Source organism: Anopheles merus, chromosome X (assembly GCF_017562075.2).
Source record: "Anopheles merus strain MAF chromosome X, AmerM5.1, whole genome shotgun sequence".
NCBI classification, from domain to species: Eukaryota; Metazoa; Arthropoda; class Insecta; order Diptera; family Culicidae; genus Anopheles; species Anopheles merus.
In genome coordinates this window covers 18,140,375-18,165,782 of record NC_054081.1, presented here as the reverse complement: position 1 = coordinate 18,165,782, position 25,408 = coordinate 18,140,375, and the positions used below count along the sequence as shown (strand labels likewise).

Genomic DNA, 25,408 nt, shown 5'->3' with positions numbered 1-25,408 from the left:
GTATGTCATAATGTGTTTCATTATATTGAAACCAAAGGCCCTTTGCCTTTTGCGAAGCCACGTCGCCTTGACCCGCAAAAGCGAAAAATCGCGCATGTGGAATTTCAGCAAATGGTAGACTTAGGAATTTGTCGCCCATCATCATCACCAGGGTCATCACCCTTGCATATGGTGCCGAAGGGTGACAATGACTGGAGACCATGTGGGGATTATCGAAGGCTTAATGCCATTACGACACCAGATCGGTATCCGATCCCTCACATCCAGGACTTTACCATGCAACTGCAGGGTTGCAATTTTTTTTCAAAGCTTGACATAGTACGAGCATATCATATGATCCCAGTAGCAGAAGAGGACATACATAAGACGGCCATTACTACCCCTTTCGGCATGTTCGAATTTTTACGAATGCCTTTTGGTTTAAAAAATGCCGGTCAAACATTCCAGAGGTTCATGAACAGTTTATTCAATGACCTCAGTTTCGTATTCGTCTACATTGACGATATTCTAATTGCCAGTTCGACGAAGGAAACGCACCTTGAGCACTTGCGCATAGTGTTCAATCGGCTGGCAGAATACGATTTAAAAATTAAACCGTCCAAGTGTGTGCTAGGTGTATCTACCATTAATTTCTTAAGCCACACAATTTCAGCTAATGGAATTATCCCATGCGCGGATAAGGTAGAAGCGATAAAAACATTCCCAACGCCAAAATCGGTTAAACAACTACAGCGATTTGTGGGAATGGTCAACTATTATCACCGTTTCTTACCGAGCGTTTCAAATACGTTGAGACCCTTGTACAAGTTGATAGCACAGCACACCAAGCAGAAATTAAAGACATTCGACTGGTCGGAGGAGTGCGACAAAGCGGCCCTTCAGGTCAAGTCAGACCTAGCAAAAGCTACGATACTGTCACACCCAAGGTCCGATGCAGTTTATTCTTTAACCACGGACGCATCTAATTTCGCCGTGGGAGCGGTGCTGGAACAGCATTTTGAAGGAAGTTGCCAACCACTAGCATTCTTCTCTAGAGTAATCACCCCAACCGAACAAAGATACTCTACGTTCGATAGAGAATTATTGGCAATCGTGCTGAGCATCAAGCATTTTAGACATTTTTTAGAAGGCAGGTCATTTATTATATATACTGACCATAAACCGCTCACCACAGCGCTGACGTCAAAAACCGAGAAATCACCTCGACAAAATCGTCATTTAGATTTCATTTCTCAGTTCTCAAGCGACATTCGATACATCAAAGGAGACAGCAACATAGTTGCAGATACTCTCTCGCGTGTGGCAGAAACGGATTCAATTAGTAACTTGGATTACAAAATTTTCTCTGAATGTCAACGTACTGATGAACAATTGAAAACATTATTGGAGAATAAAAAAAATAAAAACTCTGCTTATAAACTTGATAAGCTTTTGCTAAACAACACAGAATTGTATTTTGAGGTCTCTACGGGGAAAAATAGACTGTACGTCCCGAAATCCTTACGTAAGGAAACATACGATGGTGTGCACAATGCCTCCCATCCTGGCATAAAAGCATCTAGGAAAATGATGACTGATCGATATTTTTGGCCAGCCATGAATAAAGATGTAGCTAATTGGACTCGCGCATGTTCTGCTTGCCAAAGAGCTAAAGTAGTTAGGCACACAAAATCACCTTTGGAATCTTTTTCACTTCCAAAGGGAAGGTTTGACCATATTCATATGGACATTGTTGGACCCTTACCTCCATCTGAGGACAAAATATATTTATTAACAGTAGTAGATCGTTTCACCAGATGGCCAGAGTGTTATCCTCTAACTAACATCTCTGCGGCTACTGTTGCCAAAACTTTCGTGGAACAGTATGTGTCTAGGTTTGGTTGTCCGTTAAGAATTACGACAGATAGAGGAAGACAATTCACTTCAAGATTATTCGAGGAGTTGACCAAACTATGGGCACACACCATATTGCAACCACTGCCTATCATCCACAAGCCAACGGTATGGTGGAACGTTTCCACCGTCGGCTAAAGGAAGCCTTAAAAGCTAGTGGGAACTCACCACGATGGACAGTTCGGTTACCATTAATACTTCTCGGCATTCGTCTTTCTTATAAAGATGAAATCAGAGGTTGCCCAGCAGAAATGGTCTACGGTCAAAGTCTCCGATTACCTGCAGAAGTTTTTGTACCATCTAGAGACGAAATCGATGATGATACATCTGACTTAATCGTTGATTTAAAGAAAGCATTCAAATCCGTAGAGCCATCGAGCCCTAAAGATAACAATAATACGAACAACTACATACCTAAAGCCCTAGAAAATTGTAGACAAGTATTTGTCAGGGTTGATAAGGTCAAAACAGGACTTCAAGCTCCCTATGACGGTCCATATACCGTTGTTCGAAGATTCAGAAAATTTTTTGTCATTCAAATGAAGGATAGGAATGAATCAATTTCTATTGATCGACTCAAACCCGCTTTTGAGTGTGAAGCTCATACTAAGGCAACCAAGCCGCTGGAAAAGTCCCCGTAACGAAAAAACATGTTCATTTTCGCTAAGAATAAGACCGCCGAGTCCGCAATAAGCGTTTGACGGCAGATATAAAAGCGTGACTACGTCACTGGAGGGGGATCGTGTGGTGTTCGGCACCACTGGTGGTGTTGCGCTCCTGGCTGCTTTTCCGAATTCACCACTTTCGAGCGTCACACTGTGGTAAGATTAAGTTAGTGTAGGTAGGTAGCGATGTAATACGAAGTATAGGACACGAAGTATAGGATACGAAGGATAGGACACGAAGGATAGGACACGAATAGGAGCGATCGGATGCGCCGATCGTGGTCCTCGAGCTTGCGAGCGATCGGATGCGCCGATTGTCGCTCTCTTATCTTTCGACCGCCGACCAATACAGTTCACGTGTAATTCACTCGTCGCAATTGTCACGTTAAACAAAATAAATTGTATCGCGCAAGCCCTACATGTATATATGAGCTGAATATTTTATTAATTTAATTAATTTAATTTTAATTTAATTAATATACATACGGCTAATGTGTTTTGTGTGGGGTTTACTGTTTACTGCAGGCACAAATGACTGCGGACATTTAAATAAAACAAAACACTACTATGAAATGCTTTCAATAAAACACACCGCCACTTCTGCCAGCGGCTCATATATGGACACACTTTGTTATCATAGGTGGAAGGCTTAAATGAGTCAACAATACAACTTGTTTAAATTAGAAAACAAGCGACCAGCAAAACCTTCCTTTGACTCTTTTACCATACAGATTGCCTACTACAGGGTTTTTTTTCTTTCGTTTGATATTGCGATTGTTTGTTTCCTATCACCACTGCCACTCAAATGAATTATACAACATTGCTACCCCAACTCCTCAGCCACCTTATCGGTTGGATCACAAGATCGTACAAAAGGATTGTGCCGCAGCTTTTGATACCTGAATTTTGTGAGCGTGAGCTCCATCTAGGATGTGGACGCCTTAAAATTGACCTCGGACGAGATTGTGTACCACTGTGTTACCATTACTGTTGTGTGTGTGCGCTTGCGTGTGTCTGTGTCTGTTCACTGCAGGAAATTTGTATGGAAATCAAGGTTTCTGAGGTGAATAGAAAAATCAGGGACAATGAGGAAAGAAAAGGAAAAATCCTCCCTCCCTCCATCCTTCTCTCTTTTCCACTTTCTCTTCTCTCTCTCACACACGCACATTTTCTTTATCTCTCTTACACATACACAGATACCCACGCAAACACACAAACGCATCTAACACAGTCTAAAAAGGCAGCGGGGTAGAACTCTTTCGTGATGCTTTTTTTTACATTTCTCCACCTGTGCTCAAGCCTCCCCCAGTCCCTGTTAAATGACGTGATATTCGTACCCATAGTCCCTGCGTTTGCCAGGACGCGTCCCTGTCGCCCGCTACCGAATACATTCAAGGGGAAAAAGGCGAAATGGGCGCTTCGAACGCAGTGCTGTGGAAAAATCTTGCGTTGGTTGGCGCTATTAGAAAAGCCCTACTTGTCGGGAATCGGGGCGCCGGGGAGAATCGGTTTGCTGCAGTGAATGGAGCGAATTACGAACTCTACCCATTGTGCGTCGAAGGTAGACGTGAATGTAGCAAACAACGCGACCATCGAGGTCGGTCGATCGGCTGCTCTAGTTCGGGGTTTTGTTGCTGTTGTTATAGATTCACATGCTTGAGAAAAAGAAATAAAAGGGATGGAAAAGGGTAAGGAAAAGAGACATAAAGTTTTCTGCTGCTCATAGCACCCAGCAGCAACACGCAGCTACTGATTTGTTATCGCGTCTTTGGCTAATGTATGTACTGAGTGGGCCCTTCAGGGGTGTCGCACTGCCTAGGCCATAATTCATCTAGATCATCTGGTTGTCATTCGGTACGTGTATCTACGTATGTGGGTAATTTGTTTTTCTTCTATTCCTTCCACTCACTACTGTGCGTTTCAATCGGGCCATCAGGGTTTAAAACGCAAACGACTAATGACAGCTTTGGTTCGCCTGTCACAAAGCTGTCACAGTTTAATTGCTTCCAGACAGGCATTTTGCTTGCATTATCTTCCCATCGTGTCCCACGCATACGTTTCGGGATGAAGGAAGAGGAAAGGGGTGTAGAAAGGGGGAGGGGTAGTTGTGAGATCAGGGGGTAGGATGAAAGTTAATATCTTAATCAACACACAAACTGGCACTCAGTCGGGAATAGCGCAAATCTGGCTGTTGCGGAAGGACGGCGAGCACGCCTGTCAGAATTTCCGGGTCGTACCATGGCACATGTGTGTGCGTGTGTGTCCGTTCACTTTCAGTTATCACTCCACCAAGCAGTAGCTTTTCGCTGTGCGGAAACGCATGCGTTTTCACCTTCCATGAGTTATGTGCTGGGTGTGGGTTGTGGTGAGGAAGAGAAGTAGGTGGGGGTGTTTTAAGCAAATGGGTAGGTCGAGGGGTTAGGGATGCTGCTGCTTATGGCAGCAGTTTGGGTCTGACGAAAGTGCACTTCTGCGTAGGCGTGTCTTAAAAAGCAATAATTCTTTGAAAAGTATACATTTATCACAAATACCCCCCTCCCACACACACACACACACACACTCAGCGTGCTTATTTCTGGCTGTTTTCTGACTCTTCCCCCCTCTCTCTTCCCCCCTCTCTCTTCCTCTCTCTCTCTCTCTCTCTCTTTCTCTCTCTTTCTCTCTCTCTCTCTCTCTCTCTTTCTCTCTCTCCATTTCTGAACATCCACTAAATTTCACGCCCAAATTCAGTTCTGCTTCCATCCCGTTACACATGCTCCAGTCGTCGTTCTTGTCTCCGTAACTTCCTGTAGGCCCCAGAGCCCAGTTACAGCACGGTGCGCTACAACAAGCTAATGTTTGCTCCTACGGATTCATTACTCCGAGCGAACCTTGTTTTGTGCAGCATGTTGCCACAGCGTCGCAGACGAGCAGCAGATAGAAAAGTGCGCAACTATCTCCGCATGATGCCCCGTCGACGTGTGTCCTGTCACAAACGGTTGTAACTGGCCTGACAAAACAAACAACAACTCGGAACAAAGTAAAAAAGGGCAGCTGCTATACACTACATATATTGCTGATATATGCATCAGCCTCATCATAACCATCGGGTCGGATCGGAAAAACGTCAACCCATCAGCAAACAACGACGACAAAAAAAAAAAAACAAAAACAAAAATGGACTACATGCCAGCAAAAGGTCAGCACTTTGGCGACGAATACGAATTCGTTAGGATAGAGTGGTGGAGGGAAAAAAGGACTATTCTTTTCAGAGCCAATTGTAGGTCTGCAGCGGGACCGAAGGGGTCACTAAAAGGCTGGCCAGAAATAGACGACAAACCTGAAAAGGTAAAACAAAAACACTATGGTTGGTTGGCATTTTTTCGGGCTGGACCTGTTGGTTCGGGTACTACTAATGAGTTATGGTTTGTCTTTCTCGGGCGAGCATCCGAAGCATGGTCGAGCAAGGCCATCGCGCACCTGCGTTGAAATAAGCGGAATCTGGTCGAACAATACCTGCTGCTGGTGACCGCACAACCCACCACCAGCCGACACCAGTTGCGCAATACATTCCACAGATGTGTGATACGGGCGAGCAGGAGACGAGGATGAAGGAAGACTTATGATCCCTTCAATCTATGTTTGGTTCTTTTCTTCCTCGAATGAAAATAAATGTTCCCTTGAAATTCCAAAGTTCTTCAATTTCAAAATTGGACATGATACAGTAGCATTACTGTAAGCCAACCAGTGTGGCAAAAGTAGCATTACCGACCTTGGACCGGTAATAAAGGTCAGAATGGTTAGCCTCTGCTTAGAGTATCATATGTGTTGCTGCTCCCACCGTCCTGCAGGAATCGTAATCAACTCCATTTATTCTGCTGTGGGACTCCAGGGAGGCCAAACAAGCGCAGGACACTCCCTTAATTGAGCTCAAAGCTCTTCGAGTATGAACGATTGGGTGGGGTACGGGGAGTAGGGAGGTTAGGCTTCTGAAAAACTCATTGAGCGATGGTCTTTGCAGGTTCGGCACGGCCAACGGAACAAACATTCGTTTTGTGTCCAGGTGCGTAAGTTATGTGTATTACTGGCGGGAAAGCATAAGATAGAGTCAATGGGGAGATAGAGCAGATGGGACTAGGAATTGGGAATTCTATTAAGATGCTCCCGCTTGGTAGGAGGTAATTTTGCCTGCCAGAGGAATTTGAATCATGAAGTGCATACATTTAGGCGGCCCGTTTGATGTCCCGCACTGCATCCTAGAATAGAAAGTCATCAACAGGGTGGGTGTGTGTGTGTTTTTTCTTATTTACACGGAGAGGGCATATTCGGAGACTCTTATTGTCGCACAGGTGTTGACATGGGATTATTACCCAGTAAACTTCCTCTCGTCTATGTGTATGTGTGTGCTGTGTGCGTATGTATGCATGTAGGGGTGTATTGCTTCTGCATACACACGACACTCTTGCAGCAAATTTAATTCCAGGGGTTAAGCTCAACAATAGCCTATGTACTGCTGAACGCCTGAAGCTATGCAATATTGTCTTTATCTTAGTTTTTGGTAAAAAATAGTGTGCTTAGTGGTACTCAAATTTATATAGATTTTTTCTTTTGTGTCATTTCCTGCACTCGAATGCACATGCCAGCATGCAAGCGAAGGGAGTTGGTTAATAATGCTCGTTTTTAAATGCTTGTTGCATACGTGCCAGCAGTAACAAATGTAACATCGTAGCAAGCCAATTCTCGATAGCATTTAGTAAGCTTAGTCGTATCATGGCGCCATTGCGTTACAATATTGCATAACGAAGGGGCGTCATGTGCTCATCAAGTCGCTGTTGTTAAAAAAGGTGCATTCAAACAGGCCCATGCACATTAACCCTTTCACGATCAAGGGAAATATGTTTTCCCTTTAACAAAACTCGTTGTCGGTCATTCTGCTGGTGCTGGTTGTAGAGTTTCAAAGATAAGCTTCACAAACTTTCACAGCGTGGCGAAGTAGTGAATAAAATTTTCACACGCGAATTTATCAATGCATTGATTTTTGTACTGACAGAATGTCAAAAATTAAACATATGGAGAAGATGCCACATGTATTTCTAAACGAATAAAAATTAAACCAACGATTTGGTAACATCCTCTTACTTCCGATTCACAATAGTATTGTATAGGCATGTCAAGTCTTCTGAAATAAATTCATCAGATCAAGTAAAAGGGTAAAAAAGGAAACACACTCACACGCCAATGATCAACTTTAGTAGGGCACTCGTATAGCAAGCCAATATGTAATGCTGAACAAGGTTAGTGGTGGGCTTTGATGAAAAGTTGATCATTCTATTCCGGACAATTCACCTCAGCTCGAGCTCTCATAATTCGCCGTAGCAAACCCACTGGGGGAATGACTGCCCACCCACAGCGCAATGCCATGTCTCCCAATCAATTGCTATCAATTGAACAGGAGCAGCAACGCTTTTGTGTGTAGCGAAGGAAGCGAAAGAGCAGAAGTCACACAACAACAACAAAAAAATGTTGCAAATGGCAGCAAAACAAAACCCAAACCCCAATACTAATTGCTTTCGTGCGAAAGGGATCTATAGCTGTGCGAGTTAGAGTCGTGCCATTAGAGCAACACAAAGAGTCAACTCGGTCGGTCCACCACCCCCTTAAGATGCTTGCCGTGGCAAATCTCTACCCGTCGTCTCCGATTGTGGGTGTGTGATTTTGTGGAGTGGGCTGAGGAGTGGATTTTTTTTGCTAGTTGGTTTCCCCGATTCAAATGGAAATGCTGCAACGCTGCCGGTGCGAAAGACAGTCGCAACAAAAGGTAACCACCACCAGTGCCATTGCTGACGTGCGAGAACCAGCACGGGCTGTGGGACAGTGGGTGACAAATCGGGGAGTCCATGGTGATAAGACAAGACACACTAATAATGGCAGCAAGTAGCCTTGTGCTGTTGATGATGATGGCGAAGCGGTGTATAGTATAGAAGTGTGTGTGTGTGTGTGTGTGTGTGTGTGTGTGTGTGTGTGTGTGTGTGTGTGTGTGTGTGTGTGTGTGGTGTGGTGTGTGTGTGTGTGTGTGTGTGTGTGTGTGTGTGTGTGTGTGTGTGTGTGTGTGTGTGTGTGTGTGTGTGTGTGTGTGTGTGTGTGTGTTGTGTGTGGTGTGTGTGTGTGTGTGTGGGTGTGTGTGTGTGTGTGTGTGTGTGTGTGTGTGTGTGTGTGTGTGTGTGGTGTGTGTGTGTGTGTGTGTGTGTGTTGCAGAAGATTCTTCCCGCCCCAGGGTGGCGTGCACGCTTGATGAACCGTTCAAACATTTAATGAGTTTCATTTCCAGCACCGCCCAACGTTTTGCGATAACTGCACTTCGATAACGTCCAACGCTCTGATAGTGCAGTAGCTCACCAGTGCAGGGACAATAAAACGTGAACGGCAGCTTTAATGTGTGAGATAAGCGCAAATTGTGGCAACCATTTAAAGCGCGCTCCACAGGTCAAACACAGGGACACAAGCACCATCTTGCTGGAAATCCTCACTGGAACGAAATCAAACGACACCAAAAAGCAATGCATTGCAAACAGGCAAAGAGAGCGTCAAAGAGATACAAGAAGAAGCAGGGAATGCTAATGGCACTAGGCAAAGGCACCGGAGCTTCTCGGTGCTAAAACTCGGCGTGCCTGGGCACAATTTCCCCGACCAAATCCGACCAAGCGCATCGTGAAACTATCTGTTATCGCTGTTAGCTCACAGTCCGCCCCCTTGGACGATTCCAACCGGGACCGAGCTGAAGAACAAAAGGGTGGCCCCCACTTTTGCCCCGCCACTTGTCAGCAGCAAATCAAAGGAATCAAAGGCCCCGCTCACTCGGAGCACGCACTGTTCCTGGTACTGTGCCTCGCTCGTGATTGCGTCCCGTGCCTTTCGTGCGACCGCAACCCACAGCCGTAACAACAATCAAATCTGCTAGGTTACGGATCCTTCGCCATCCCGATGAGCACTTGTGCAGCTCTCGAGCGAGAAGCTGAGCCCTTCTTGCATAACAAGGTTCCACGAGTTTCGGGACGGGCGGGGACGCGCCTGGGGCGCTATGGCAGCAGGCAGAGGATGGAGCGGGTGATGTAAATGTTCTGAATATGAAAGTCATTCCGAACGGGCTAATCGAAGGCCCTTTCTTTTGTACGGCTCGAGGCTCACACCTTCGCCTATTCGTCTGCTTGAAGGTCACACATTTCATCGCAAGAGCGTTAGCAAGCATCGCAAGATCCCAGGTGAAGGAATCAAAATATAGGACGATAGGGGAAGAGTAGTCCGCCATCATTCTTCAATCCATCTGCCATTTTGGAGATCAATGTGTGCGTACATATGTGTGTTGCTGGAAAAGTCAACTATCTGTGCGAATGTGTGTGTGTATGTGTGTGTGTGTGTGTTTGATTCTTCTCGCACCCGCAGCGACATGAATGTGGCCAATAACTGTCAGAACAGCTCGACCATCTCCGAACTCCGGACGAAAGTAACAACCCTCAAAAGCGCCAGCAACCACGGCGTTTTGCCCGAACAACAAGGGGTTTCGAAATCCTGGCCTGTCTGTAACAGGATTTTGAAATGTTCGCCTCATACACCAATGTTACGTGACCGTTTGCTCTGCTCTACCGCTTTGCCACCGCTTTCCGCTGTCTGGACTGTCCTGCTGATGTTGCTTCTTCTACTACTGCTGGTGCGTACTACTTAGTACCTCATACAGTCAATGGTTCAAATTCCAAGCCGAATTTTCATTGGCGTGTGAACGTTCACGCATGAATGACGCGGTGGCGTAAGATTCAATACTACAAAAAGAATTGGGGCAAGATGGGTGCAAAAGGGGTGGGGTTAGGATAAGGCAAAGTGTCCAACGAGCGTTCGCAAAGTTCTGCGCTATAAAGAAATAGGAATATAAAATAAGAGAAGCAAAAAAACCTATACACACACAGATATACACACAAACACCATAAGAAGAAAAGAACAGTGCTAGATATTGGTGAACGAAACTGGATAGCTGGAGTGTGAGTTTTTTTCTTTACTTTTATTTCCTCCCTATCCTCCCCGCTGTACCAACACCAAAAAACACCACAAAAGATATAAAAAAGGTGCCTGTTTGAAGTGGGATGGCTGGATGCACAAGAGAGGAGGGCCAAGGAGCAGCTGAAGAAAAAGTTTTACGATAAATTATTCCTCCAACATGGCTGCTTTTTCTTCGAGCGCAGCTGGAGAGAGTTATCGTTGATTCAGTGCAGTGAGCTGATTTTTGTTCTTCTTCTTGTTATATTACTTTAAACGGTGTGTGGGATGCTACTAGACGCGCTAGAATAGTTGTTTGAATATTGAAAATAATGCTCCGCGAGCTAAGATGCGTTCATTTTCGTAGCCGCAAGCCATTTAGCATATTGTATAATCAAACCTTGCCTAGTACAGTGCAGCTTGCAGGCTAGCGGTCCGGTAGCGTCTTGCACAAGGGCTCCACTTCGCTGTACCATAAGGCGTGAGTTCAAATCTTACAGCTAAAAGGAGCATCCCTGTTATCCCGCCCACGGGTTGAGCTCATCTTTTCACGGCACATAAAATTACACTACCAGCAAAATACATGACACTAGTATGTGGTACTTACGATCGGCAACAGTTTGAATGATGAGCGTGTGATACATTGACCGTTGTTGGTAGTGTGCTAGCACTAGTAGTAAGTAACTGAGTAGAATTAGTTTTAGTACAGTAGTAGTCGTATCAGAAGTAGCAGGAAAGGTAGTCTTTCGTTTTGCTAGCCACTATATCGCGGTATTGTTTCTTTGGGGTTGTTGATTGTTGCACTACTCGCATCACGCCTTACACACGCAGGTTGATCGTTGAGGTGGAGGAGCGTCCTTAACGGTCGGATCGTTTTCGGCGCCTTTCACTCACTGATAACAGCACTTTCTTCGCACCACAGACTCTCTCACACACACACACATGCACACACATACACACGTACACGCACAATTTTGGTTATAGAAGCACACACACAGCCGATTGGAAGGCGAATGCCAGAATGTGGGTTTCAAGGGTGAACGAACCACTCTTAGTACATTAGTACTATCGTCAACGTTACTATAAGTAAACCTGCAAAAAGGTGAAGGTGTAGGTATTTCACAACATTTGCTCACAAGCCCAGGACACACCAGAGATGCACACCAAACAGTGCGATTGAATTGGGGACGTACTGAGGGTAAGAGCGAGCGAGGAAATGACGTAGGAAGTTGCGAAATGTCTTAGAAAACATGTAGAGAGCCGTTAACCATATGTTGGAGGTGCTCTGTTCTTTTGGCCCAGGAAGTTTGCTGTCCAATCGGGCAGTGTGAGCGTCCTCCTGCGGTGCGTTACTGTTTGAGTGCTCCCCAAATGCGAATAGGGGCTTCTTAGGCAACTACTACTCTGAAAACTTGCCACTTTTACTATCAACCTCGAATGGTGTGTAAAGATGGTACCAAGGCACACAGCTGTACCAACCTATATCAAATGGGACACATCAGCATCCCGGAGTATTTTTTGATACGGTCACACGGTGCCCGAAAGCATAGCGTTACAACCACACCGTTTCAGTAAACCTCCACATAAGTGGTAGCGTTGTACATCACCATCCCGTCCACGTCCCGCCCTATCGATTAGGGAAGTTTATTATGTTAGTTTAACAACCTACTACCACTCAATAATACACACACACACACACACACACACACACACACACACACACACACACACTCACAAAAATCACTTTCACAATAAACGGTGAGGTTGTGTTTCGGCTACCAGATCAGTTTTTATCAACGGTCAGCTCTTCTAGCAACACTGTTCCACTATCCTAAGTAATCGTTCGCCTACTAAGCTGCCGCACAGTGAGCTAAAAAGCTTCGGTAGCGCTGCTGCCAGTCGTAAGAGCTGGCTGAACCTAGTGTAGCGTTCACTTTCTCCACCGACGCCGCCTTTGTGTGCACCGGAGTGGGGGCACGACGCTCCCCTAAGATTTTCAGTAGTAGCGTTTGGCAGGGCTGCTTTCAGGAAAGGTGGTACTACCGCACCTCTCTACACCATCTGGTTTTTTGGTTGGTGCCGAAAATGGTTGTGTGTTCAACGCTCACGAAAGCACAACCGAAACTGGTTCACATCATGCCGAGCAGCACCTGAACAAGGGAGGCTGGCCCGTTCTATGTGTGAATGTGTGCGTTTCAAGCCGTCGGCTCGCTTGTTCGCTCGCTCGTTTAACCGAACTTTGCTTCGGGAATGTCCGTATACGCGCGTTATCCTTACTGCCTTTACTTCTGTTTGTTTGCGCGCACATGTGTGTGTGTGCGTGTGTGTGCTTGTATACGCACACGAACAGCAATCACTCGGCCGGATACACGAGAACCCAAGGGTGGCCGGAGCGTAACCTACCGTTCCGAAAAAAAAAAATGCTGGAGAGCTTTCGTGCTTTGCTGACGCGCTTTGGCTTTTTACAGGTATTGGCACGGATACGGATTTTCCGTTCGGCGATATGTTTCTTTATTTTTTCCTCTCTTTTCATCTGGAAGTTCGCGTAGGGAAACGAAGGGCTGCTCTCACGGGCTTTGCAATTTCCCAGGATTTTGCATCCTTTTTGTCTCTCGCTTAGCTGCGCGGCGTCGCAATCGCTCTCTATCTCTTTTTTCTCCCGCTTGTCTGTGTTGTACTGACTACTTTATTGTGCGGACAGGACCATGCCAAACGTCGGTTGAGATAGAGATAGAGGGAGAGATAGAAAGAGAGAGAAGAGGTATACAAAGTCGCTGAAAGAGAGCGAGACAGAGACCGAACGATGAACGAAAGCTCCAGCTACCTATCAGCTACCGTACATTGTGGACTTAAAGATAAAATCCGTCCGTTCGACTAGCCTGGACGAAATGACGGAATGTCAATTTACTACAAATTTACTTTTTGTGCCAACTCGCGTCACTAGCAAAGGGCAAGCGGCCTAACGGATGTCCTGAGAAACCGCACTTGCCTCTTTTTAAGAAACCATTTTTTTCCTTTCCGTTCCACTTGTTTGTTTCAGGCAGGCTAGGCAGTGGCCGCTCGTTCGCCGAGGTTTGCCTGAGGTTTGTGTTTAATGTTCGCTGTACACGTGTATGTGAGACTGGAAGGGTTTTATTAGCATTGGAAGCTCTACAGCGCGCCTTTTCGCACCAGCGAATCGTTTGCATATGTTTTGGGTGTGTGTATGTGTGTGTGTGAGCAAGTATGTGCGTCTCTCTTTTTTTTCTCTCTCTCACTCTCAAACACACATACACGCAATCTAGCAGCCGACAGCAGCGCGCTCTTCCATTATCAGGCTTATCATTGTTCATTATCGATTCGGATTATGGTAAATGTCGTGTGCCTTACGCGCCTAATCAGTACTCGCAAGTCGTATGACACAGGAGCACTAGCGTACGGCGTGTGGGGCAATTTGTCATTGTTTCCAGCGCTGTATTGCTACAACTGTAGCCCTGGAATTGCAGGCTTTTCTACCATCCACTGTCTCGCTCATCCCCCTCTCTACCATTGACTAGAAACTCGTTCGTTCGGCTTGTAGCGACGTAATGGAAGCAAATAGTGCCACATTGAAAACTACTTTCAAACTCAATTCATCCATCAATCAGAGGACAAGCGGGTATAGAAAATACTGATAGCACAGGAAAGCTTTTCCCTTTCACGCCTAAAGTTATGCACTGCTGAAGTCATGCTGTTTTTTCGTTTTTATTGTAGTGACATGTCCAGATGAAGAGATCTTAATTTTTGAGAATTTCCATCAACCTGAATTCACTTCTATTTGTCCTTATTTTTTCCATTCCAAAATGTACCCCACACATTCACACACACACACACACACACACACACACACACACACACACACATACACACACAGACATAAATATCAGCGCACACTAATGGAACGGACAGAAGCAACACAACCGGACCAACACGAACACCGCGCACAGATATACTCATACGTACATACACACACTCCCATAAGCATGGCAATTTCTTAGATCCACCCCACCCCCTTTCCTTCGGCAAGACCACAGGGCAGATGCTCACAATCCAACCTTTACCCGCTTCCCTTTCACTCGCTTTCTCCTTCCCTGCTAATGTACTTGTGAACCGAACAGAAAATTGGCAACGGAAAACCAGCAGAGCAAACTCTCCCACCGAGCGGGTGCGTCCCGCATTCCACCGCACATTTAACCCCTGCCACTGTTGCCACCTTTGCCTCCCGGGCGACACCCCAGGCCACCAGTGTCCACCGCGCAGCGTTTTGTTGTTGTTTTTTCTTCTCTCTTTGCCTTTTGCTGGGTTTCTTGTTGTTTTCGGACGGTTATTATTCCGCACGCTGGCAAGTGTCGCACCCTACTGAAATCGGGCTTCGGGTTGGCCGTTGGAAGTTTGCAAGTTTTTGGAAAAAACCTCGCCGTCGTCATCGTCGTCGTCCTCGTCATCATCATCATCGTCGTCGTCGGACGCTTTCGGATGAAGCTTAAGTGCGGCGGGCACAGCACGTTGGCACGTGAACCGCAAGGTGTGTGTGTGTGTGTGTGTGTGTGTGTGTGTGTGTGTGTGTGTGTGTGTGTGTGTGTGTTTGTGTGGTGGTGGAAGCTGCGAAGCCAGCCACGGGGCCAACGGGGCGCACACCCAAGTACTACGCGAGTGTGTGCGAGAGTGAGAGCAACGATGGGTGGTGAGAAGAAGGAAAGAGGGAGAGGGAAGGAGGTTATGGAGAAAGTAATGGGGGCAAGGTTTGAGGGAAGATTGAAGCAGGATGAGAGTAAGTGTATGTGTGTGTGTACGTGTGTATCTCGGGAGAGATTCACTCCGAAGTTGTGATTAAGCTTTCTGCTTTCTCGCTTTCCGCACCGTTCTGCTTGCTGCTGCGTGTTTTTCGGGACGCGTCCCCCATTGCTGAATAGCAGCAGCATCAGCAGTGGCAGCAGTTTCGGTGAAAATTGCGCCTGAAAGGTAGGCAACACACAAATACAGCTAGCACCGTTCTGGACGCGCACGGTGGGCGTTTGGGCCCTTTTCGTGCTTTCATTGTAAGTATGTATTTGTGTGTATTTGTGTATGTGTTTGTGTGTATGCATGTGCGTGTGTGTATTTGTGTGTTTGTGTGTGTGTGATTCAATAGCGAGCTAAGATGAGGAGAAGTTTGGTGGAGAAATGGATTGGAAGTTTGCTAGCGCGCCCTTTCGGGAGTGTTCGTACGCTTGCTGGGTGAAAACCGTACGAAGGGCGCAAGCGCTTTTCCTCTGTTGTATGTGGTGGGCTCGTTGGTGTGTGCGTGCAGAAACCTCGATGCAATCCCGCTCGATGGAAAGCGAGAACACACATCAGCGGGCGAAGGCATCCGTTTTCGGGGCAGGGTTCAGCCCTTGGTGGAAAATCTGTGAGCACACCGGCCCGTCCCTTTCCTCCCTCTGGCCGGCGCAAGGGCGTGTATGCGTGTGTGTATGTATGTATGTGTGTGTGTGTGATGTCTGTTTCAGGGTTCGTTATCTTTCCCGAATCGAATTCGGCGCTGAGTAAGACCCGGGAATTCGCGACTCGCAAATGAGGAACAGATCGCGCAATGTATATACACACCAATAAACTACACAACAGCAGTGCCGAGTGCTCTGTACAGCTCTTAAAGGTTGCCCAGCCTGCACCCACCCAATGCTCCCATTTATAAGCGCCCTTTGCTGCTCCTTTCCGTTGGCGACGCGTGTAACGGGGGGCCGGGGCAAGCCTGTGTAACGGGTGACGAAGGTAAGACCCATCCAACTAGATTCGATAAGCCCCGTAACAGAAATACCCTCGAGCGCAGTGTATTGCCTGGTGTGCCGTTTTTCTTTGCTCTTTTGCTTCTTCCCCGTCTTGGTAGCAGTAGCAAAAAAAAGAAAACACACACACATTCCACTGCAGAGCCACTGTTGCGGTAGTGGCGGTGGTACGAGCTTCCGAGTGTCTTTATTTGATTTTGACGTGTTCTTGCGATCCGGAAGATATGAACACCTGAATCGAATGAACCGTTTTACATGTGCCACTTCTCGTTTCATTTTTTCACGCAAGGGTACCGGGAACATGTGTTGGGTGGGTGTTGAGGATGAGCAGGACGTGGAGAAGGTGGAGCAGAAGGAAGGCGAGCAGGACACAGCTACACACAGCACAAGACGACTCGGTGCGCACTGCGCTCACAGGAACGATAATCCATGACAGATAGATGATTGATTATGAGCGCCAGCGGTCGTTCTTGTCGCTAGCTCGGCTGCGGTCTACGGGCTGCGGACCCGATCTTACCGGTTCTTGCGCGTCCTAGGTTGATGCTGTACCATAGTAGGTGCGTTAGAAAATCACACTCACTCATCGCATTACTGTGCGCCGGAGTGCGCTGTCTCGCACCCAAACAAAACAAGCCCCGCTAATGAGCTGCCTGTGCACGGTGCGAAAATGCGCTTTTTTGAGACTAGCTTGATTAGCGTGTGTATGCGATTGGCCATCCAATTGCGGGGGCATCCGGGCAGAGTGCGAGTTACTGTATCGAGCAATACGATTTGTACCATGGCGAAACTTGCTCCTTGCGGTTGCGGTTTCGGGTGTCCGAATTCGGTCGTTGAAGTCGAACCAACTGGAACGTTCGCAATGTAATGCGTGCTGGATGTAGGCAGTGGAGCACGTATATTCGGTTGTGTTGTGTTTTAGTTGATAAGTGGATTAGTAGCAGATTAGTGAACTATTGATCGTGCGCGCTAAGAGCGAAGGGCTCGTAACCCTGGGAATGAGCAATGCAAGCACAAACTGAGAGCCGAAATTCGATAAGAGAGAGAGAGAGAGAGAGAGAGAGAGAGAGAGAGAGATAAAGAGAGGTAGAGACAGAGATAAAAAGAGAGAGAGAAAGAGAGAGAGATAGAGAGAATGGGGTGCAATACCGAGTACCACTTGTTTGACTCTGATTGGGCCGATAGGATTGTCAGATAGGCTGAGTGGATTGGAATTGGCTTAGTCTTCGGCACCAACGGTTGACCCGGTGGAAACTGTGCGGGTATTTTTTCCCCCTGTGGTGGTTGTCGTTGCTATTGGGTGGAGAATAAATGCTAAAATTGGATGAAATAAAATATCGAGTGTTTGCGATTTGTACTCAACATGGCTGGAGCAAAAAAAAGGCATTTTTGTCGAGCGGATTGCATAGCTTTAGGCGCTTCATTTATTCGACAGGTGGTTTGAAGTAAAAAGGGGGGACACATGTATGCAATATACTAAACAAATCAATTGCTTTACAATCTGCTCAAATCAAGGGACAAAGAGAGAGAGAGAGAAAGAGAGAGTGAGAGAGAGAGAGAGAGAGAGAGAGAGAGAGAGAGAGAGAGAGAGAGAGGGGGGGAGAGAGCGAAAGAGCGATAGAGAGGGTGACAGAGAGATGTAAAGATAACAAAATAAACGATAAACCAAATTATTAAACACACAGCAGGGCAACAGCACATTGTTTGCTTTTGGGAGCCAGCTAAACTGGGCAAGAATTATGAAACATAAATAGCGCAGCTGCCCCCTGCTCCAATGAACCGAGAAGGCAAAATCAAATCACCGGTACAAGATAAGTTGAGCAAAACCATTAAAATATTTATCCAAGCAAGTAACATCACCGTCGCCCGAGCAGCGCTGCCTTGCCGAAATTCGTTCCATGTGTAAGTTCTATTCCTTCTCCTTCTTGCTTACTGGCTCTCCGCTCCCCTTCGTCGTCAGTCTTGAAAAAAGTTACTGATTTCGAAGCATCGAAGCACAATTTGTTTGCTTTTCCTATTTCCTGTTTCGAGACACGAGCATATTTCGTCTTTTCGTGTCAGTGTTTTTTCTTCCTCTTCTGGCTGTGGTACCTTCTTGTGATTGTGGCTAGGTGTGAGTGGGTGTGTGGATCCTGATTTCACTATTTTCTTCGTATCGTCGACAGCCGCTCCCATCCTATGTGTACCCATCTCAATTTTGTAGGTGAGTGTGTGTGTATGTTTGTGTGTAGCTTAAAGTTGGACGTCAGGCGACAGCGGTCAGCAGTAACGGGAATATCGGAGCAGAGCGTAAATTTTGATCTCGTTCAGGTTTTTTTTAATGCTGCACTTTTTGCATAAAGCAGACCGAGCAGATCCATCATGATATATCCCAATGATCGATAGATGCGAGAATGTTTTGCGGGTGGTGGTGCGGGTTTGGCTGGGAAAAAAGTTTGAATTTGATTTTACGTTGATTAGATTACCGCGCACCATCACAGGGAGGGTACAAGCATATATATATACATACATACATACATACATACATACATCGCCACACATATATACATTCACCGTTATCGTCTTCATATTGGGTGTGCCTGGTTGTCGTTTTGTGTGTGTAAGGCGCTCGGAATCTGCTCGGAGCGAGCAACGTCGTTGACACAAGCAGTGTTGGATGGCGAGACGAGAAAGGCGAACGCAAACGAGATCCGGTGCGGCAAGAAACGAACGCTACAATTCATCAATATTCTTGCAAAATCGTGAAACAAGCGAAATGGGGATACGTGGCAAGCAAACGGAAACGACTGTCTACGAAGGTGAAGGTCTAACTTCTCTCTCTCTCCCTCTTTCTCTTGTCCCTCTCCCCTTTCATCAGTGAACTCTTTCATCGCTTATGCTTATGGATGGACTGGCCGCAGCGCGAGTTGCTTTCCTTGGGAGGATAATTACCTTTCTTCCTTAATTATCATAATGTATTCATGCGATCTCTATTTTGCGAGCTTCGCACAGGGAATCGATTTATTTTTGCGGCTAGTAGTTTGAGGACGCTACCGGGCATGGCTGCATCGTGGTGGATAGGGAGGAAGAGATGGAAAATATTGACAGTCGTCTTATCACCGTGTTTGTGTGTGATGCCAAGAATAGCAGTGTGTTTCCAACTTTTGTTGTGCAAACATAGTGTTGCTATTGCGGCCATCCTTCACAATCAGTCATCATTTTTTATTAGTTGACGTGACGCCTTTGTGTGTATGTGTCTGTATTACTGAAGTACTACAACAAGTCAAACAGACACTGGTGACACTTTTAGTGCTGAAAGCGAAAAGGCAAATGGGGGCGTTTTTCTGTGTTGTTCGTTGTTACAATAAACAACTGTTGCATTCTGTACCGTTTTCACTCGATGTAGGAGATAAGAGCCTTGCTAGAGGAATAAGATGACAGTGTTTTGTTAAGCGCAAAGTATGCCTTTAGGCGAATTGTCAGGCGGATTGTCTGCCTCGAAGCTGCTAATGGCTTCTGCTCACATAACGAAGCGCCTCACTAGACTAACGACACTAACGATTTTAAGAAACTGTAAAAAAATTTGATTGGGTTTCTGTTGGAAAATTCCACCTATTGTCAATGATTGGCAAGACGTCATGACGAAAAAGCAATGCACATTGCCTGCTGGATGGTATTCAGCCTTGCTTTCGTTGCTCTCTATTAGGTCTACAACCTCAAAAACATAGACGTCCTGTTTCTCAAGCTACATTCATAGTAAACATTCTGTGAAAGGAAATTGACGCACCAGAGTTATTTGAAAACTTAAACATTTATGCTCCAGAACGAGCCAGAACATTTTAGCCGGGCAGTCGACTTCACACATTACTTACGCAAGGAACACTACCCTAAGTGCTAAGTGCAGAATTTTTATTAAGTATAATCTTCTGTTTGACTACTACAATAGTACTTCGTTATTGAAATATATTGAAACTAGTACTTCGATTTGAATATTTTCCAAAGCTTACTAATTCATGTCAACCCATGTTCATTGGATGTCAACATTGTTTCCTTCGATGTGATAAAATTCAAACGTAGATTGTTTTTAGTAGACTGCAAAGAGTGTGAGTTGTGCTGCTAATGTTATATGTTTCTTTGCCAGATGTTTAAGCATTCTCTTCTTCTTCTTATCTTAGCATTCTTCTCGGTCAAGACCTGCCTGTATCACTTGTGGGGTTGGCTTTCAATGACCTTTGGATAACCCCTGCCCCCATTGCAGGATAGTCAAACACACTATTTGCAGGCCGCCAAAAAAAAAAACAGTCTATCAGTGACTTTTATCACACCGAAGCAGTCAATGTTGACATCGAATGAAAATGGGTTGACAATATGGATGCATGCAATAGTAAGCCGTGGTAAATATTGACATCGAAATCAACAGTGTTGAGATCAATGGCAAACGTTATTCATTCAATTGGAAGACCCTGTAATAATTGAAATAAAGAGAGTGTGTCCATAATATTTTATTGCACAGCCTAAAGCCTACTTTTATGCATCGTGCAATCATTTTGACAGTGTTTTGTTTCAGGCTCTTTCACGCTTAATTTCAGAGCTTTTTTGTCGGTTTCAGTGAGTTGGAAAGTGTGCAATAATTGGGTATACAGTTTGCAATAATAGAATACGTAGTGTTTGTTACTGTGCAACAATTGGATTTTTTAATCGTATTTATTTACATTATTCATTATTTTTCTGCCCAAAATAAAGTTTTTCAACTATAATGAGGTTTATTATAAAAATAATAAATATAAACATTATGGTTTATACATTTCAAATGTATAAAATACTTTGTTTGTTCCCGTAGGGGTGCAACAACGGGCAAATTACCATACACCTAATTATTTTTATCGTACTAACCATAGCAGCCGGTCTCATGGTACAGTCGTCAACTCGTATGACTTAACAACATGCCGTCATGGGTTCAAGCCCCAAATAGACCGTGCCGCCATACGTAGGACTGACTATCCTGCTATGGGGGGAAATCAATAAATCACTGAAAACCAACCCCACAAATAGGTTGGCAGGCCTTGACCGGCATCGGTTGTTGAGCCAAACAAGAAGAAGAAGAAGCCATAGCAATTTCAATTCGAAATTAAATCTGTTCAATATAATTGTCTACCTGTTAGGTTACAATATGATTTTTAAATGACTATATTTTATGCTATCCTATTCTTAGTAGAGATATCCTAGTCATAAAGAATGCATTAATTTCGTTCAACCCCGTGGTAAAATATAACAATATGACGGCCATGGATTCAAGTCCCGTATGGATCGGGCCTCTTAAGCGTAGCCACTGATTGTCCTGCTATGGTCTCACCGATATGTAATCTTTTACAGCGAACCAAGGCAATTAACGACTAACGCAGATTTAACCAAAAAATGCTGTTGTGTCAAAAAAAGAAAAAGCAGTTTCTGTCGTAGGTGCTCTGACTATTAAGTTTTTTTTTATATAAATAAGCATGTAAAACTTATACAATGTAAGCCTACAGAAAAAAGGAAGAATCAGTTCTTTTCAGAAGAACATGTTCACGAATATGGCTTGTAAGTTATCCTCAAAGAGATGAAAAAATAATAGGTAAAAAATAAAGACAGCTGATTGGTATAGGAAAATAAATAAGGCGATATGGGATATATTATTGTTTTTAATTAATTGAATGTTTTGAGAATGATTGTTTTTTCATGAGTCCCCTGTCACCTTTCTTTCGTTCGACTTTTCTCGATTTATGAAGTTTGGAATAATGTTTCAAAAATGTCCATTTTCAAAATCACGTACCGAGATGTAGCCTCTGTTTTTATGTGTTTGCAGTCAATTAAGAATATCAAAACAAATATTCAGGCCGACGCCCCCGAAACGTATACAATGAAAATTGTTTAAGAAATCATCATATGTCAATTACATCTGCTTTCCATTGCAACACTGTAAGTCGAATTGAAAACAAGGAAACGATATAAAACAGAGTGGACAATACCACGTTAGGCAATTTGGCAATTTGTCACACAGTGATATTGCCTAGAGTAAGGCGTCACCAGCTCCGGGAGCTAATGACGCTTGTCATTCACTTGTCGAACTGCAAAGCGTCCCGAATGTAAATCAATAGATTTCAAGAAACGGTCAAATGTCAATCGAATTCCAACACTTACCATTGTGCACACTTGCACTCAAAAAAAAAAAATAATAAAACAATAAAACCAAATAAAAGAAAGAGTTCAACCCGCTGTCTGAATGTGTGGGTAGGTTATAGCGTGGGAACGCTTCCCAATATCGCCACAAAGCGTACAGTGTGCTAGCAGACTGATAGCAACAGCAGTGATAGAAAAAAAGGGATTTGCGTAAATGAGAAGGAAAAAAATAACGCCTCTTGTGAATACATTCCATTCAAAATATAGGCAAAAAAAGACAAAACGCACACATAACCTCTGTAACAAACAGTGTGCCCGCTCTCACTGGTGAAAGGGTTTTGCAAGAGAAGCGTGCGGAAACTAAAATGCACATTAAAAGCTTTCCGCAGGCTTGATTGAATTCACCACCCAGTCAACCAATGCCTCCCTTGAGCGGGTCTGAAAATGAGGAGGGTTGTGGTAAGGATAGAGGGGGATAGTGGGGGCCGGGAGGGCAGTTTGTTTATGACGATTGACAGGCCTGTCACGGTGCGGTTTGTCGGCCGGACCGGCAGGTGAAGAGACGTAAAATACACCCCCCCCCCCCCTGCGGGCCCGATTGCAAACTCCGGAACGGCTGACGCTGGGACAAAAAAGGGTGGACCAAAACAAAAAAAGAAAAAGGAGTGTGGACATTATTTTGCAAAAAGAAAAAAAAAGGAAGGAAAAAAGCAAACGCAAGCGCAGGAGGATGGGACAGCGAGAGAAAAAAACGGAAACTAAACACGCAGAGACAAGCGCAACCGGTAGTGGGCTTTATGGCTTTGTTCGCTGTGGTGGTTTCGTTTTTGCTTTATTATTATTTTTCAATCGCTCGGTTGCCATTACTTTCCACTGTCATTTACACACTCTGGAGGTAGAGCTTTTCTTGTTGCTGTCGTTGTGATGTACCTACTTTGTAGTTGTGTGTTTCTCTTTTTATTCTGCCCTCTTTCTCTCTCTCTCTCTCTCTCTCTCTCTCTCTCTCTCTCTCTCTCTCTCTCTCTCTCTCTCTCTTTTCTCTCTCTCTCTCTCTCTCTTCTTTTTTTCTTTTTTTCTTTTTTTCTCCGGCGCTATTTGTAAGCTCTGTGGTCAGCCCCCTTAGCCATGAATGCACACAAATTCACCCGTTGATGGGTGCTTTCGCATCCGGCAAATATCCATTTCAGCGAAGAGTCAACGCAGTGTTGTGGTTTTTTCTTCTATTTTCGATTTGATCCTGGAGAAGAGGAGGAGAATGGAGGAGGAAGGGGGTCGACAACTGCACCCCCCAAAAACTGCCCGTTCACCGTGCATTTGTGCCTCTTGCTCCTTCCCCAGAAGTACGTACGAGATAAGCACCAATTTGCATGAAGCAGCGCAAAGGCGAAATTATCGTTATTTCATGTATCTCTATGCAATGAAGCTAGCTCGAGGTGGTTTTTGCGTGGCGGTTTACCGTATCACTCGCCCACACGCTAACCCGCTCGTGCTAGAATTATTGTTGTTGTTGTTGTTGCTTTTAGTAAACTAAGCAGCATTTGCTGTGACAAAAAATCCAGCTGGAAATCGGGTTTGCAAACGGCAGCAGCAGAAATAGAAATTTAATCAATGCCGCTACCGCGTGTATTAAACCTTCAACACGGAATTGGTGGTTAAAGGGAAAAGGGGGAAAAGGATTTGAGCTGTACTCGTTCTATGAAAATTCATAATTTACTTTGTAAAGGCCACGACCCGTAGCGCCCACCCAACATCGGTGGGCACGCATCCATCTGTTAGAATTGTATTATTTTACTCATCGAATATTGAATTCGGCGATGATATGTTTTGAATTGAACGGCGATTCGAACAAAAAAAAAATACACACACACGCACATAGACACAGAAAGCCAGCTAACATCGCCTACACCTGCGACAAGATTTTGTGTGTCTGGTGGTGATGGTGTGTGTGTGTGTGTGTGTGGTTTTTCAACTCCAGCAAATCCGTTCGCTGCCAGCCCTTTCGCATCTATCGCAACGGTGCATGAGTAAAGCCTAACTTATAGGCGCTTTCGTTACCGTACGCCTACAAATCAATGTGAAAATTTAATTATTCGCTCTTTCCTGTGGTGTGACTGCGGAGCTACTAACCAATCCCGGAAGCGGATGAAACTCCGAGACTCAGTGAACCGTTTATTGTCAAACGATTGAATTTAGGGCTGTCTGTATTTGCGTGTGTGAGTATGTGATGCCCGTATTCGTACAAACCCCGATATGAGTAACAATATTTCTCTAACTACATTTCATGTAGATTGAGAGTGCGTAAGTTTCGTTGTTGTTACTGTTCGTGGCTGCTGCTATGGAATTTTGCCTAGCTTCATTGTCAGCAGCTCGCGTTGAGGTTTGTCTTTATTTCTATTATCGATCGATGATAGATAAACGGTTCTATGTGTATGTGTGTGTGTTGTTTTTTATGCCCTTCTTACACGCTTTAATTTAATCACACCAGAAAGCAAACGCGCGAACCAGACGCGGGCTGTTGGTTCAAGTAAAACATGAGAAACAGCAGCTCGTTTCGATTCAGTCTCGCAGGGCGTCGCAGTTTTCAGGGCAGGCCGCGTGTAGGCGTTCGTAGTGTATTGATAATCACTGTGGCCGAACTTGCTTAGCGGAAAACCCGAAGCGATGGTGATGTTAATTCATATATTGATTTGTTTGCACATTTACTACACACAAAAAAGCAGAAAGAAAAAAGAAAAGATCAGTGATTCATGATTCGTTTACTCATTTCATTATGGAAGCAAACGGTTTTATTTCATCGGAATTGTGAAGGGGTAGGTGGTATGGTGCAGAAGGGGGGGGGGGGTAGATAACCGTCGGGCAAAACGCGCACTCAGGAACAGGGACCGATGGGGAAAGAGAGGTAGTGAGAGTGAATTTGAATAAGAAGGATAA

General features: G+C 45.0%; 1 protein-coding gene across 18 annotated transcripts in view; it reads right to left on the bottom strand.

Moving 5' to 3' along the window:
* Window positions 1-25,408, bottom strand: part of LOC121594642 (disintegrin and metalloproteinase domain-containing protein unc-71) — a 108,538-nt gene that overhangs the window by 56,973 nt on the left and 26,157 nt on the right. For 2 of the 18 annotated variants that reach the window (XM_041918169.1, XM_041918231.1), the window contains exons 1-2: window positions 12,611-12,697; window positions 11,170-11,654 (exon numbers count right to left, since the gene is read on the bottom strand). The exons of 10 other annotated variants lie outside the window; for them this stretch is intronic. The gene's annotated coding sequence lies outside the window, so the exon portion shown is untranslated. Of the gene's footprint in view, window positions 1-11,169; window positions 11,655-12,341; window positions 12,584-12,610; window positions 12,698-14,793; window positions 14,949-25,408 lie in introns of those variants that run through there. 6 more of the 18 variants (XM_041918177.1, XM_041918202.1, XM_041918191.1 and 3 more) reach the window with 6 other exon arrangements.